Raw genomic sequence first — 16,825 nt, forward strand, 5'->3', positions numbered from 1 at the left:
AGGACGTCACCCACACCCTGTGGCCTTGCCCACTAGCTTTCTGTGACCCAAAGAGAAACTAGGAAACAGTACTCGATTTTGCAACACCTTTACAATTTAAAATGGGAAATAGCCAAAACAAAATGACATTGGCCATCTGGCGTCTGGAACACCACTACCCACATGGAAAAACAGGGAGGGGGCTAATTTGGCATGCTCTTTAGAGAAATGACATAAATTAACTAAAGAAAACAATTCTCTCTGGTGACTTAGATAGTGAATTAGCTAGCTTGGTCTTTTAAAGTCACACATGAGAAAGGCAAGAATGTACAATGAGTCAAAATCAGTGGAGAGTGGTTTTCATTGGTATTTTGGGTTCTCAAGAAAACAGCAAATGAGCATCTCACTTCAGTTCATGAAAGTTTTGCTAAATCCTCTCAACAGGTATTATAGTTAGAACAAGGTCAGGAAGCATTGCTAGATTCATTCATGCCTGGAGCTCCTGTGTATGTTAACGAGGATGAAAAGGACTCAGAGAAAGAAAATAGGAAAAAGAAATATCTGCTTCTTTATATCCTGATTTTTCTTCAAACTCTCTAATGGCAGAGCCACCTTGTCCTTTGGTGAATTGCTTGCTTGAGTCTGAATTTCCATCCCCTTTAATGTCATCGGTGGTCAGGCAACCTAAGCTGGCTGAGGGTCCAATAGAAGTGACAGTTAATCCTTGGCCTCAATCCGAGTTAAGAGCCTTCCTGAACCTCATGAAAACCCATGGAAATTTTTATCATGAATTTAATATCTTGACTAGCACTTATGAGCCAGGACCATCAGACATGTATATGTTGCTGCATATGTTATTAAATTCAGGAGAAGCGGCCCAGTGGAAAGACCAGTGGCAAGTCTAACTCCTAAGACTAGTTATTACAGGAATGGGTTTAAGAAATGAGGATCATACTTACCTGGCAGGGTAGATACCACTCCGGGTGTGCTGACCCCTGCGATTTCCCCACATGTGGGAAACTCGACTGCATAATTTGTGGTAGTGGGGGATTGCATTCATGATCTCCCCTAAAGGAGAAAAAAAAGAAATGAGGTACAAAATTTAGTGGAAGAATTCATTTCAGTGTTTTCAAATGTATTTCCTGAAGCTTAATTAGGCAAAGATCTAGGCATGTAGAAAGGAAAAGAAAGAGAATATATACCTTTATGGATCATTTCTCCAAATTATTTGACACATATTTGGGCTTAAAAGCAATCACAACAACAACAACCAAAAAAAGCAATCACAAAAGAATATAAACCTGTATTAAAATCTGTTTGGGGGGACTGTTGCCTGAGTTAGCAATATCATTGTAAAGACCATTTGAATTAGGAAATTTAATCCCTCCAGAATTGGCTAGAGTAGTCTATCTATTAGCTCAGGCTGAGGAAGAAAAGAACAGGGGAGAGGAGGGGAGATAAGTGATAGCAGAAAATGGGGCTGTACAGCTAGAGTGGTTGCAAAGCAGAGGCTGTAAGAAATGCCTATAAAGACAAAGTGGGTGCATGAGCAAATGTGATAAAGAAAGCTGATGGTGTCCGGCTATTAAAAGATATAGCATCTGAGGTCTTAAAGGCTTGTAGTCAAACAAGTGGTCATCTAGCCAGGAAACAACAAAGCCCACAAAGAAGAAGCACACCAACCTGTGTGATTGTGAGGTGTAGATGGGAAAAGGTATCAATATGAAACTGTGGGGATGTAGTAGAGACCCAAAACTATTGGACAGTTCCTCTGAGAAGGGTCACATGGAAGGGATGTTAAATCCAGGGTACAGTATAGCACTGATGAAACACATAATTATCCTCTAGTTCTTTAATACTTCCTCCTCTTTGTATTATGGTTTTTATTTTTTTGACCTCATTGATATGCTAGATGGATATGTTCATTTATATACTGTATATACTTGTGCATAAGCCAAATTTTTCAGCACATTTTTTAATTTCCATTTTTTATTTGGCCACCATAAGCAACCATGTAATGAACCTTTTGTACATAGAGCTCCCCAACCCTTTGTTTACATGATTTCTTTTTTTAATCATTTTATTAGGGGCTCTTACAACTCTTATCACAATCCATACATACATCAATTGTGTAAAACACATTTGTACATTCATTGCCCTCATCATTCTCAAAATATTTGCTCCCGACCTAAGCCCCTGGCATCAGTTCCTCATCCACCCCCAACTCTTTCAGCACATTTTTAATGCAGTTTTTGTAGTAAAATTAGATGCCTTGACTGATATTCAAGTTGGCTTATACTCGAGAGTATATATGGTAATTAACATTGTTCAACACATTAAAATAAAGATAGATAACCCTTCAGAAACAGTAACAGGAGTAATGATTTCCTCAGGGAATGTGAAGTGAGGGGCAGGGAAGTTGGGGAGGTTGGGGGGGCGGGGGCCTGATAGTCTTGATGACCAAATAACCCCACTCATGGAGAGCGAACAACAGAACTGTATGTGTATGGATATATTGCATGGTGTGAGATGCAGCAAAAATTAAATAAATTAGAGTACCAGGGGGGAGGGAGGGAATAAAGGGGAGCTGAAATCAAGGAGTTCACGAAGAAAGAAAATGTTTTGAAACTGACTGTGGCAGCAATTGAACAACACTGTTTGATGTGACTGAACCATGGAATGTTATGATATCTGTAAGAGCTCCCAATGAAAGGATTTGAAAAGAAAGAAGAAATACCTATTTAAAAAAAAACACCTTTAGCAGGTATGCCTAGGAATTAGTTTGTTTGTAAGCATTATTGTTATAAGAAGAACGTCATTTCAAATAGGGTTGTTTAAAATTGAAGGACAAATAAAAGTGGATGCCATCACACCTCCACTATTGCCACCAGGACAGTGCTCCAAGGGTTTAGGGGTGGGTTTTTTTTGTTTTGTTTTTTAGTATCTAAAATATATTTTTATTTATTTTTTAAACATTTTATTAGGGGCTCATACAACTCTTATCACAATCCATACATATACATACATCAATTGTATAAAGCACATCCATACATTCTTTGCCCTAATCATTCTTAAAGCATTTGCTCTCCACTTAAGCCCTTTGCATCAGGTCCTCTTTGTTTTTCCCCTCCCTCCCCGCTTCCCCCTCCCTCATGAGCCCTTGATAATTTATAGATTATTATTTTGTGATTTTTAAAAAACATCAGGGTTCCTGTCAACAGCCAGGCAGAGACAACACTCTAAGGAAATGGGAGCCTTGTTCTTTCTTGGTTGATACAGAGGTTACCATATTGGCTTTACATCCCACATGCTCAGGAAAGACTCTTCCTTAGAGGAACAAAACCTCAAAAATTGTGGGCTTGTTCTACCACCGGAAGAATTTACTTCAGAGCACAGCACTGAAGCTCCAGCTCAGGGAGAGGGACATGTCTGATCAGAGCACACAGGAGCAAATAAAAAGAGAGGAAGAGAGAGTGGAGCACATCCTGGCCTACCAATCCCTGAGGATGATATTCCCACTCAGAGCGGCTAATGAACAGAGGGGACCATAGGACCTACCCCACTACAAGACATGACATTCCTCACTGACCCTACAGGGGGCAACACTAGAGACAAAGTGTGGGAAGTGCGCCTATCTGACCCCACCACACTGAGACAAAACACTAAAGGTGTACAACAGAACAGCAATGGGAGCAGAGCAAGGAAGTCCCGAGGGAGTACCAAAATTAGACTTTGGGGCCTGGGCGTGGCACCCCATCAGACTCGACATGAAAACATTCCTAAGGTCAACAAACAGGCCTTGAACTGTTTACAGGCCTGGTTTTTGGTTGTTGTTTTGTTGCTTTGTTCGGCTCTGTCTTGGTTTTTGTGCATATTATTATCTCTGCAGGTCTATTTAGATAAGATAGACAATCTGGAGGAGAAAACAACAGGACCCACACTTCTGGGGGCACATGGGAGAGGGGGAGGAGGGAAAAAGGAAGTGGGTGTAAACAAACCCAGAGACAAGGGAACAACAAGTGATCTGAAATCGGTGGCAAGGAGGGTGTAAGAGGCCTGGTAGGGCTTGATCAAGGGCAATGTAACTGAGAAGAATTACTGAAACCCAAATGAAGGCTGAGCATGATGGACAAGAGGAAAGTAAAAGGAGATGGAGGAAAGAACTAGGAGGCAAAAGGTATTTATAGAGGTCTAAATATATGCATGTACATATGTAAATATATTTATATATGATGATGGGGAAATAGATCTATGTGCATCTATTTATAGGTTTAGTATTTTTGGGGTTTTTTTTAGGTTTAGTATTAAGGTAGCAGATGGACATTGGGCCTCCACCCAAGTACTCCCTCAATGAAATAACAGTTTGTTCTATTAAATTGGTATTCCGTTATGATCACCTTCCCGACACAATTGCTGAAGACAAATCGGTGCATAAGCAAATGTGGTGAAGAAAGCTGATGGTGCCGGGCTATCAAAAGATATAGTACCTGGGGTCTTATAAGCTTGAAGATAAACCAGCGGCCATCTAGCTGAGAAGCAACAAAACTCACATGGAAGAAGCACATCAGCCTGTGTGATCATGAGGTGTTGATGGGATCAGGTATCAGGCATCAAAGAACAGAAAATCATATCATTGTGTGCTCACCTCCCTGATACAATCACTGAAGAAAATAGGTACATAAGCAAATGTGGTGAAGAGAGCTGATAGTGCCTGGCTATCAAAAGATATAGCATCTAGGGTCTTAAAGGCTTGAAGGTAAACAAGTGGCCATCTAGCTCATAAGCAATAAAGCCCACATGGAAGAAGCACACCAGCCTGTGTGATCATGGGGTGTCAAAGGGTTCAGGGATCAGGCATCAGGGAACAAAAAAAGTCATATCGTTGTGAATGAGGGGGAGTGCGGAGTGGAGACCCAAGGCCCATCTGTAGACAACTGGACATCCTCTTATAGAAGGGTTGCGGGGAGGAGACAAACCAGTCAGGGTGCAGTGTAGCAGCATACAACTTTCCTCTAGTTCTTTAATACTTCCTCCCCACAACTATCATGATCCCAATTCTACCTTACAAATCTAGCTAGCCCAGAGGAAGTACACTGGTACAGATAGGAACTGGAAATAGGAAATCCAGGATGGATAATCCCTTCTGGACCAGTGATGAGAGCGGTGATACTGGGACGATGGAGAGAGGGTGGGTTAGAAAGGGGGAACTGATTACAAGGATCTACATAGAACCCCCTTCCTGGGGGATGGACAACAGAAAAGTGGGTGAAGGGGGATGTTGGACAGTGTAAGACATGACAAAATGGTAATAATTTATAAATTATCAAGGGATCATGAGGGAGGGGTCAGGAGGGAGGGGAAAATGAGGAGCTGATACCAAGGGTTTAAGTGGAAAGCAAATAGTTTGAGAATGATGATGGCTACAAATGTGCTTGACACAATGGATGGATGTATGGATTGTGATAAAAGTTGTATGAGCCGCCAGTAAAATGATTTTTTTTAAATGTGGGCATGACAAACAAGGAACAAATTTTGCTTCCTTCAGACCAGTGCCAATCTTTAGGAACTATTGAAGATTTCCGCCCTTTTCTCCTTGGTACTATCCTCTCTCGTCTAAGTGGTGCTGCCACATGCCGTTTACTGACAGTGGAGACATTCTATTCACGTTCCTTCTTCAGACTGCTCCCTGCTGAAGGAAAGGTGGACTGAAGGAAAGACACTTTATGCTTTATTCAAGGGTTGATGGACGTAGAGGAGACGATAGGACAAGTTCAAGGAGCGAGAGAAGAGCACCTACTGAGCTTTGGGCAAAGACATCCGCAGGCGTGGGAAACGTTTCACCAGCTGAACACATGCGAGTTCAAATAGACACTTCTAAACCTTTGCTAGAGGAGTCCAATACCCTTTGTCAGTGACAGCGATAGCAGGCATAGAACGCATTTTTCAAGATTTCCTTCGGGAGGATTTGATTGTGCTAGCCCTGAAAATACTCCTTTTTTACCTGTAAAGAAACCAAACAACAGGGGAGGGATTATTATTATTAATTTGATATCTTAAATCGAATGCTGTCTCTCTTCCCCCATAGTTTCTGTTGTTCATTCCCCTGGGAGGAGGTGTGGTAATATGTCCATCACTGTGATTTGTTCCCCCTTCCTCCCCTCGTTTCCCCATCTTCCCCCTACCCTCCTGGAATCACTGCTCCCATTTCTGTTCCTCAGGGGCTTATCTGACCTGAATTCCGTGTGTCGTGAACTCTTATCTGTAAGGGGATGGAGATTTTTACAGAACTTGGGAACTATTCATATCACTTTCCCTATTTTCCTGTACTCCCTAGTCCTCACGGACATTTGGCCTAAGTGCTAAGTTATGCTGTGTACTTTACATCTCCGCAGTGCCTTTTCCTGCATACCTGTTCATGAGGAGAACCAATTTGTATTCCTTTTTACCTGGGAGCATCAACAATATGGTTGGCAAGTTTTACCCCAGAGGTACAGTGACAGCTATACCTGCTTCTCACAGGTACTTCACTCAGATTTGGGCCACTTCAGTTTTAGCATGGATCAATACTATTGTAGTGTATAGACAACCTCATGATATGTTCTAATTCCAAGGAAAAGTATGAAGACAGTATTTTGTTATTAGAAAATCTGGCCAACAGAAGTACAAAGTGTCAAAAAGAAAATCAATCACTTGAAGGGTGGTGCTGGCAGAGAAGATCGAGAGTGTCATGAACTGCCAAAAGCACAGACCAATGTGTCTTGAAGAGGTGCAGCCAGCATGCACTTTAGCCACGAGGGTGGTGAGACTTCAAGTGCTTTGGACGTGTTACTAGGAGACACCAGTCCCCGGAAAAGGTCATCTTGCCTGAGAAAGTAGAGGGGCAGCGAACAGGAGGAACTCCCTGGACAAGAGACACAACAGCTGCAACAATGGACTCAGTCGTAAACACAATGGTGTTTCGTTCTGTTGTGTCTCGGGTCGTTAGACACTGGAACCGACTTGATGGCCCCTACCAATGACAGCTGTGAACTCTCTGGGACGGTTCATCTCTTAGACCCAAGGAAGAAATGGCTATATTAGTATTTCCTTGCCTACCAGCAAAAAAGCAATGACAGGACATTTTAGGTCTCTATGGATATTGTAATAACTAGATTCCTAATTTTTCATTCTTAGCCCAGTCTTTTTTTTTTCCAAAATAATGTTATTGGGAGCTAATAATATCATACCGTTCTATAGTTCAATCACATCAAGCAGTATCGTACAATTGCTATCACAATCAGTCCACAGCGTTTTCTTCCTGCTTGAACTCCTTGATACCGGCCCCTTCTGACCCCACATCTTCCACCTGGAACTCTTAGTCTACTCGTTGTCTCTATAGGTTCATCAGTCCTGGGTTTCATGTACTGAAAAACAGAAAAACCCCTAACAAAGATTCAAGAAGGCTACCCACAATGACAAGATATACCAGAGATAAACCCCAATACGAACACACACAGAGAAAATATTGAAAACCAGATCAGGCCCAAAGTATGTCAGAGTGGGGAGAGCGTGACAAGGTTTTAACTGTACAAGACAGGTTTGTCATTTTGATCTCCTATAGTCATCTTTCCATTAACCTCTGGTAAGAAATTTATTCCCATTCCTCTATTAGGGCTACAGGGAAATCACCAGCGGCTAATTTCCTGTACAGATCTCACAAATGTATCTTAGGCTCCTACTGCCATCCATAGCCTTTTGCAAAGCAGAATCTCACAATTTAAGCTTGGATTTGTTCCCTCCTTCGGATTTAGATTACATAATTTACAATCCTTGGATCATGGATATTGGTGTGCTTCTTCTATGTGACTTAGTTGACATGTCACTTAGATGGCTGCATATTTGGAAACAAGCTTTCAAGACCTCAGGCACTATTCTATCTGATAGTGGGGCGCTGCCTAATTTCTCCACCACATTTTGCCACAGCACCAATATCTTCATGTTTCCTTCATGAGAGGGAGTATGGAGGAGGGCCATGCTGTAAGAACTAATTGTTGTTAAATTGGAGCTAGAACTTTGTGCGAGCCTGTGGTAATTACATAATCTGTTATCAACTTGAGACTATTAAGATTGAAGGGGTGGAGTTTAGCCTGTCAGTCAGGTCACAGCTTGATGACCTCATTTGGAGCTGCTAAGGAAATAAACAGCTTACTGGAGGCGGGACACACACATTCTCCCTGCAAGACATTCCTGTTGACAAGCCACATGGAGCTATGCTGATACAGCCAGAGCCCTAGAGCTGGAGGATCATGTGGAGACCCCTGGCCAGTGCTGAGATGCTTCTACCACCACTAGATCCATAAGACTTTCCACCCACTGGCCTGTGACCTTCCTGCATCATTGTATATGTTGCATGAGTCTGAAGAGGAAGTTATAGATTGTTATCTGGCATATGGGCTAATATCAAATTTATGGGCTTGATCTGAACTGGGCTGAAATGTTTTCTTAATATACTATTACTCTTTTATATTTTTCTATAATTACTCTTTTTTTAAAACATTTTATTAGGGACTCATACAACTCTGATCACAATCCATACATATATCAATTGTGTTATAATTACTTTTATATAAAGCTCTTTCTTATACACATGAGTATCTATAAATTTGTGCTACTAATCAACCCAGACTAACACAGAACCCAAAATTCATTTCTGGATCTATGGGTTGTTTTGGGGGTTTTTGGCCTCTGGCTCCCCTTGAGACTTCCTTGTTGCTTAGAGAATCTTTCAATTATAATCAAGTATCCCATGGGGCATAAGGATCTTTTAATAGCATCATTGATTAACCCCTGGTACTAATTTTTAAATCATTTTATTGGGTGCTCTTACAGCTCTGGTACTAATTTTTAAAACACTATTGCAAGAGGGATATCGGAGCAGTGTAGGCTAACTACATATTGCGATACCTGAATTATTCACTTCTACAGAATAAATCCTTATGTGACTGGACACTCTTTGCACAAAAAATAGGAGTTGGTTGTCAGGGAAAATTTACAATACATCCACTGGCAATGTCAATCATAGGTCTGCCAGAATAATATCTATCTTAAAACAGCAAGTAGAGCATGGATGTACTAAGTCAGTGTTTATCCACCTATGGACAGTTCAATATTCTTTGAATAGCTGTTTTCTGCTGCTTCAAACATGTGCATTTTTAAGGCCTCCGGTTTCAGCTGTGTCTGAGGTAGCGTCTAGTTCACCCAGTGGAGTTTCCACATCGGATCCCTCTGGGGTAGCTTTTGAAGCGTGTTGTGCTCCTTTAGGATCCAGGATTCAATGACCCAGGGTTCTATGGCACTTGGCTTGGGTCCCCCCACTGCCCGGGCTTTATACAGTTACTTTAGAAGGGAAGCCAATGGTCGCTTCTCTCTCTCTGAAGAAGGCACGGAAGCTTTCCACCAAGCCCCTCTAATCACAGCCCAAATTATGCACTGGGCTTTTCTTTCATGTAATTGAGCAAAATGGGAATGCTGGTGATGGGTGGACTCCGAAGCCTGGGGTCATGGGAGGCCTGTGGGATATGTAGTGTCTCCTTAGATCCAGTAGCGTGTGCTTATCGTGTGTGCGTAAGAGCAGTAGCAGCAAACGCTCAGCTCGTAGAGACAACTGTTGACACGGTGTGGGGAATGGGGAACGGTGGAGGTCTGTTTGTTCCACGTGCGGTGTCTATTCCTAGGTCTTCTCTAACCCACCGTTGATCTGCCTGCAGAGTGACTTCTTAGGAAGCGTTAGTAATTGCTGCCCCAGGCCTTCGAATACATGTTACTAAGGCTTTGAATCCTGCGACCCATTTCCCTGAGAAAGAAGGTGTGCCGCATGACTGTCCTGACTTGACAGATCAACTCCGAACCCCAAGTGACCTCCAAAAAATGCCTGGACAGTCTTTCTTCGGTTCTATTCTTAGATGATTCTTATCTGGAACCAAATCCGACCTCAAAACCAGTATCAAGCCGCACATGCAGTGACTATTTCTTCAGAAGTCATCAGAAGGTGGAATGTTACCTTCACTCCCGCCAACTTCTGCACAAGCTGAGTTAATAACTCGCACCCAAGTTGACAAACTAGCAGAAAATCAATCTGTGGCTATATCTGCAGACTCCTCTTATGGACGTGGGGTGGTCCCCCGTTTGGGATGCTATGGAAACAGCAACGACTGCTAACATCAGGAAGCTCCTCCATAAGCATAGGAGGTATGCAGATGAACTTTAGAGGCTTTACTGCCGCCTTTCAAAATAGTTCTGCTTGAAATACAAGCACCGCAGTCAAGTGGCATCCTGAAACTGAGGGAGCCATTGGAAAGGAATGAGAAGATGCTGTGCTGAAAGGGGCTGACACAGATGAACCAGAGGATGGTCGCACACCTCTAGCTGAACCTCTCTTAAGCACAGTTAACGCAGAAACTGTAAGCCAACGGCTATTCATAATGAAGAATTGGGCATATTACAATCTGTATGGTTAACCACTTCGATTCATCCAGATTTGGGGATGCTAAGAGGATATCAAAAGTTGGTCCCCCGAGCTGAAAGACTAGATGGACAGTAGGTGAATACCATTTTGATAAGGCAACTGAAGTATGGAAAGTGCCTGGAAACAGGATCATCTTTCCTGAAGGAATGCGCATGCCTTTGCTGTGAGCATGCTTATTTGATTGGGCTGTGCTGTTTCCATGGCTTCGTAGTGGGTTGTGGGTTCTGTGGTGGCTGGGTTGTGTGGGGGTACTTGGTCCTGGTGAGTGGTCCAAAAGAAGATTAAGAGAGACCAGATGACATTGGTGGGGACAGGAAGCAAAAGGGAGAGAGAGAAGTAAGGGGAGAAGAGGTGGGAGACAAAGGGGAAAAAGAAACATGTAAAGTGCTATATGAATGAACAAAGAGGTTTATAGAAAATGTTTTTAAGAGGGATCACAAGGACTGACAGGTATCATGGAACTATTGTTTCAAAAAGCAAAAGTGAGAGAAGAGGGGCCAGCCCCAATCCCAACTACGTGGACAGCCACCCCTCCCCCCAGAAGAATTCACTTCAGAGCACAGCACTGATGCTACAGCTCAGGGAGAGGGACATGTCTGATCAGAGCACACAGGAGCAAATGACGGGAGAGGAAGAGAGAGTGGAGCACATCCTGGCCCACCAAGCGTTGAGAACGATATTCCCACTCAGAGCAGCCAATCCACAGAGAAGACCATATGGCCAGCCCCACTACGAGACATGACATCCCTCACTGACCCATAGCCCTACAGTGTGGGCTTTGCAGTGTGGGAATTGCACCCAATCTGACCCCACCACACCGAGGCAAAACATTAAGAGCGAGCAACAGAACAGCAAGGGGAGCAGAGCAAGGAAGTCCTGAGGAAGTACCAAAAATAGACTTTGGGGCCAGGACGTGGCACCCTATCAGACTCAACCGGAAAACACCCCTAAAGTTCAACAAACAGATCTTGAACTATTTACAGACTTTTCTTTTTTGTCATTTTTTGTTGTCATTGTTTTCTTTTCTTTTCTCCTTTGTCTTGCTGCTCTGTCGTGTGTGTGTGTGTGTGTGTGTGTGTGTGTGTGTGTGTGCATATTTTCTCTGCAGGTCTATCTAGATAAGATAGGCTGGATAAACAATCTGGAGGCGAAAACAATGGGGACAATGGCTCCGGGGGACATGGGAGAGGGGGCGGTGGGGAAAAGGAAGTGATGTTAACCAACCCAGGGACAAGGGAACAACAAGTGATCCAAAATCAGTGGCGAGGAGGATGTAAGAGGCCTGGTAGGGATTGATCAAGGGTAATGTAACTGAGAGGAATTACTGAAACCAAATCAAGGCTGAACATGATAGTGGGATAAGAGGAAAACAAAGGGAAAGAGAGGAAAAAGCTAGGAGGTAAAGGGTATTTATAGAGGTCTAAATACAGGCATGTACATATGTAAATATATTTATATATGATGATGGGGAAATAGATCTATGTACAGCTATTTATAGGCTAGTATTAAGGTAGCAGGTGGACATTGGGCCTCCACTCAAGTACTCCCTCAATGCAAGAATACTTTGTTCTATTAAACTGACATTCCATGATGCTCACCTTCCTAACACGATTGCTGAAGACACAGCGGGTGCATAAGCAAATGTGGTGAAGAAAGCTGATGGTGCCCAGCTATCAAAAGATATGCCATCTGGGGTCTTAAAGGCTTAAAGGTAAACAAGCGGCCATCTAGCTCAGAAACAACAAAGCCCACATGTAAGAAGCACACCAGCCTGTGTGATCACGAGTTGTCAAAGGGATCAGGTATCAGGGAACAAAAAAAAAATCATATTGTTGTGAATGAGGGGGAGTGCAGAGTGGAGACCCAAAGCCCATCTGCAGGCAACTGAACATCCCCTTACAGAAGGATTGCAGGGAGGAGACGAGCCAGTCAGGGTGCAGTGTAGCAACAATGAAACATAACTTTCCTCTAGTTCCTAAATGCTTCCTCCCCATCCCCCACTACCATGATCCCAAATCTACCTTACAAATCTGGCTAGACCAGAGATTGTACACTGGTACAGCTAGGAACTGGAAACACAAGGAATCTCGGACAGATGAACCACTCAGGAACAGTGGCGAGAGTAGCAATATTGGGAGGGTAGAAGAAAGGTGGGGTAGAAAGGGGGAACCAATTACAAGGATCTACATATAGCCTCCTCCCTGGGGGATGGACAACAGAAAAGTAGGTGAAGGGAGACGTCAGACAGTGTAAGATATGACAAAATAATAATAATTTATAAATTACCCAGGGTACATGAGGGAGTCGGGAGGGAAGAGGGAAAATGAGTAGCTGATACCACCGGCTCAAGTAGAAAGCAAATGTTTTGAGAATGATGAGGGCAACAAATGTACAAATGTGCTTGACACATGGATGGATGGATGGATTGCGATAACAGTTGTATGAGCCCCCAATAAAATGATTTTTTTTTAAAAGACAGAGACAGAGGGAGAACAGAAAGAGATTGTGAGTGGGACAAGAGAAAAGTGTGGGCAAACAATCAAACCAGAAAAGAAGAAACGCTCGCTATATAGTTCCCTTCACATACAAAAAAATGTATTAGAGAAAATGCAGAGAGGAGAATAAAGAAGCAAAGAAGGAAGAAATCAAGGGGAAATTGGGATGTGGCTTGGAAGGGGATCTGCGATGGCATCGCCACAGCGGAACTGTGAATGTCCACTGTTTTGGGTTTTTTTCCGGTTTCCAGGGGGTTTCTTTGATTTCCAGGGTTTCTCTGGTTATTGTTCGGGAGGCGTCCTAGTGCTTGTTACCTGACCACCATTTTCCCAGGAACCCTCTTGGCTGTCTTTATTACAAAAGATGTTAACACAGATCTTTACATCTGTTTATGGTGAGCTTGTCTATCTAAGGAACCAAACTGCCACCAACGCTGTCCAGGAACAGTTCATCTTGTCATTGCTCTTCAGACTCTGTCAGATGTAGCTTTGCTGGTACGTCAGCCTCTTTTCTCTTTCCCACACAAGCTGAGTAAAATTTCGTTTATAGCTTTGTGATGATTTTCCTCTAGGACAGGAGAAAGCAAAGACACATCCTCCAAAAGAAGGAGGCCATTAGCAAGAGACCGTAATGACGTCCCAAGTTTTACAGCTTAAATGGAACACTGGAGGCAAAGCTGGGTGGTAGATCAGTACATCACAGTTGCAGTTGGAACTATAGGAATAGAATAGGGCCATGACGGAGACAAGTTTGGTCCGGGGCCTTCTAACCAAGCAGTCGAAGCATGACTCATGACTGAGACCCCAGTAGGGGAATCTCCAGTAAGAACACACGCCAGCAAGTCTGTAATGGAGACGGCCCTTCCCTAAGGAAACTCCCCGGGGCTGATCAGGGGGGTAGTGGTAATTCCACTTAGAAATACACTCTGCCTGAGGGCAAGACTGCATTTTTTCCAGTAAATGGTCAGAAAGAGTTCAGTGGAGGCTCAGTCCATGTGGAGACTCTACACGTGGATTTGGGGCTTTCACTGTCACCTGAAACCTTCTGTGAATTTATTGCTCAGAATTTAAACTCAAATACAATCTTGATAAGCGATTGGGTACATGCCCTGCTGAATCAGGTGGGAAGGCCACCTGTAAGGCGCAGGCCTGGCCTTTTACCTTGTATCTTCCAGGCTCCTGCATGAAATCCCAGGACGCACAGCCCACTGGAGGTAGAGAGGGCTTGGAGTCCTGGTGCCCACTGTACACCCCTCCTCCGAGAATGCATTTCCCCATCATTCCCCACCTCCTGCCAGTTGCCATCAAGTTAACTCCGATTCATGGCAACCAGTTAGGAATTTATTTACAGCCTAAAACCGATAGGTCTGTAGAAAAGTGCAGTCTATCAGAGTCCTAACTCCACCCTGAACCTCGAAATAAGTCCAAACGCCATCTTATATAAATACCAAATGGCACTTTATATACTACAGACCCTGGAAATGCCAAGGCCACCAGAACAATTTCCAAAAAAGCAGAAAGAGGCAGTGACCATGATCAAGCCTCCTGATAAATTTGGGAAAGCAGAAAGTTTGCCTTTGGGAAAGGCAGATAGGTTAATGCACACAGAAGACGAGAACCAAGACATGGAGATAGATAAAGGGCAATTGATCTTTTTCTTCCCCCACGTTCTGATTCCTCCTTGTTGGATCAACACTGTTGTTGCTATAAATTTGTATTAAAGATCTCTTAATACTATTTAGCCTTTCTATGGAAGGAATAAGGAACCTGGTGGCATAGGGATTATGTTTTGTGCTGCGAAGGTTAGCAGTTTGAGACCACATTAGATTATGAGTTTAGTGGAAGGAATGAAGTCACTACTTTTTTTTTTAACTTTCTTAAATAGGATTGGTTGTGTAATGTTCTTTATCTAGAGTAAACATAGCTTGGATGGCATGTCTGCCCATTTCACACCTTTCTTATTCAGCAAATGCTGGATAAAATGATTTTCCTCACTATAATTTTGTGGTAATTTCCCTCTAGGACAGGATTGAATTGTGTTCCATAAACATATGTGTTGTAAATCTCAACCTCTCTGCAGGTAGTTATAATCCCATTTGGGAATGGTTCTTTGTTAGGTTGAAGAGGTAGAGATAGTATGGGTCATGCCTTGAGTCAACACAGCTCACTACCATGGAGTTAATTCTGGTTTACAGTGACCCTGAGGAGGGCAGAACTGCCCCTACATTTCTGAGACAGTAACTCTTTTTTTTTAAGGTGTTACTTATTTTAAAATCATTTTATTGGGGGTGACAGCAACTCTACAAGAGTGGAAAGCCCCATCATTCTCCCTTGGAGCATCTAGTGATTTAGAACTGCTGGCCTTGGGGTTAGCCGCCCAAGGAATAACAACTCCACCACCAGACAGAAGATTAAAAACCAGCCAGCAAGGAGCCCCTGGAGAAGAAGAACGCTAAGCACACGAAATGCCCAGCAGAACATGCTCAAAACGGATACAGACCTTCCTTGTCAGCCCTCGTGGCAAAGTACGCTGCTTGTTGGGCTGCTAACTACCTGGTCAGCAGTTCGAAAGCCACCAGCTGCTGCTTGTACCGTGAGAGAAGGTCAGGCTTTCTATTCCTATAGACAGCCTCATAGCGTCACTGGGAGTGAATGCAACCGGACAGAGAAGTCTTCTTCCCACTAGCGTCAGCACATTGAAGTTAAACTTCTAGCCTCTAACCTGTGGGGGAAACGCAGATTGTTTGTCAAAGCCACCATTATGCGATTTCTGCGACAGCAGCACTAGATACCTAAGAGATGTCCCTTGTGTGTCTGGGTTCAACTGTGCTTAGTAGTGCTTCAGAGGTGTGCCCGGGTTCAACTGTGCTTAGTAGTGCTTCAGAGGCCAACTTCGGGGAAGTAAAATGCTAGGCATTTTTTCTGCAGTGCCTTGGTGTGCACAGGAACCTCCCATCCTTTGGTTAGTAGCCAATTGCTTCACCCTTTATGCCAACCAGGAAGTCCATATCTAATTTCAACTCAGTGACCTTACAGGACAGAGCAGCATTGCCCCCACTGGGCTGCCGAGGCTGTGACCCTCTGGTAGTAGAGTTGGTTGAAGGGGGATGCGAACATCAAACCCACCAGCCCCTCTGTGGGCGAAATAGCAAACATTCTGCTCCCCTAAGGATTTGGCCTCAGAACCCCCAATGGGCAGTTCTGCTTTGCCCTGTAGGATCACTATAGCTGGAATGGGCTCGACGACCTTGGGTTCCAACAAACGACCTTTCAATTCCCTGCGCAAGGCTTAATCCACCGTGCCACCAGGGTGCTTTGGAACAAGGTCAGGGCCTCTGTGTTTGCTAACTAAATAAACTGCTGGCTCTCTAAAGTAGTAAAGCACGAAGTTCAGATTCGTCTTGCGGGAAGAAATGTCAGCCACATTAGAAATGCAGTGTGGGTCATTGAGAGCATATGGTTTTCATAAAGGGACGATAGGAAAATGTCGAAAGTAAGTTAAAGGGCGATCACAGCATTTGAAGGGTCCAGGCCGATGTGAAACTCGAGAGAGCGCTCGTCTAACTGGGAGCCCAATAGTGACTGCACATTTTAATAGTGGCTATATGGGAAGAGACACCGGAGACTCCGGGAACATCGGCCTTTTAATAAGCCCAGTGCTCGTTTTGGAGGCACCGCTTGCACAAGGGTGCCTTACAACTTAAACGAATGCATTGTAGCCGTCCCTAGAGCTCCTCCTCCACAAATTAGCTCACCCCGGATTTGCGACTTCATTTATGACCCTGCCTGGCTCCGCCCCCGGCCCTGCAGGCACCGCCCGCCAGCACGGGGCTGGTCGCGTTCCCTG

The 16,825-nt window shown here is 43.8% G+C and overlaps 1 pseudogene; it reads left to right on the top strand.

Annotated features, from left to right (window-relative positions):
• Positions 1–930: 930 nt before the first annotated feature.
• On the top strand, positions 931–1,050 carry LOC142457402 (U1 spliceosomal RNA; annotated as a pseudogene).
• The last annotated feature ends 15,775 nt before the right edge of the window (positions 1,051–16,825 follow it).

This window comes from Tenrec ecaudatus, chromosome 9, assembly GCF_050624435.1.
Source record: "Tenrec ecaudatus isolate mTenEca1 chromosome 9, mTenEca1.hap1, whole genome shotgun sequence".
In the NCBI taxonomy this organism is placed as follows: Eukaryota; Metazoa; Chordata; class Mammalia; order Afrosoricida; family Tenrecidae; genus Tenrec; species Tenrec ecaudatus.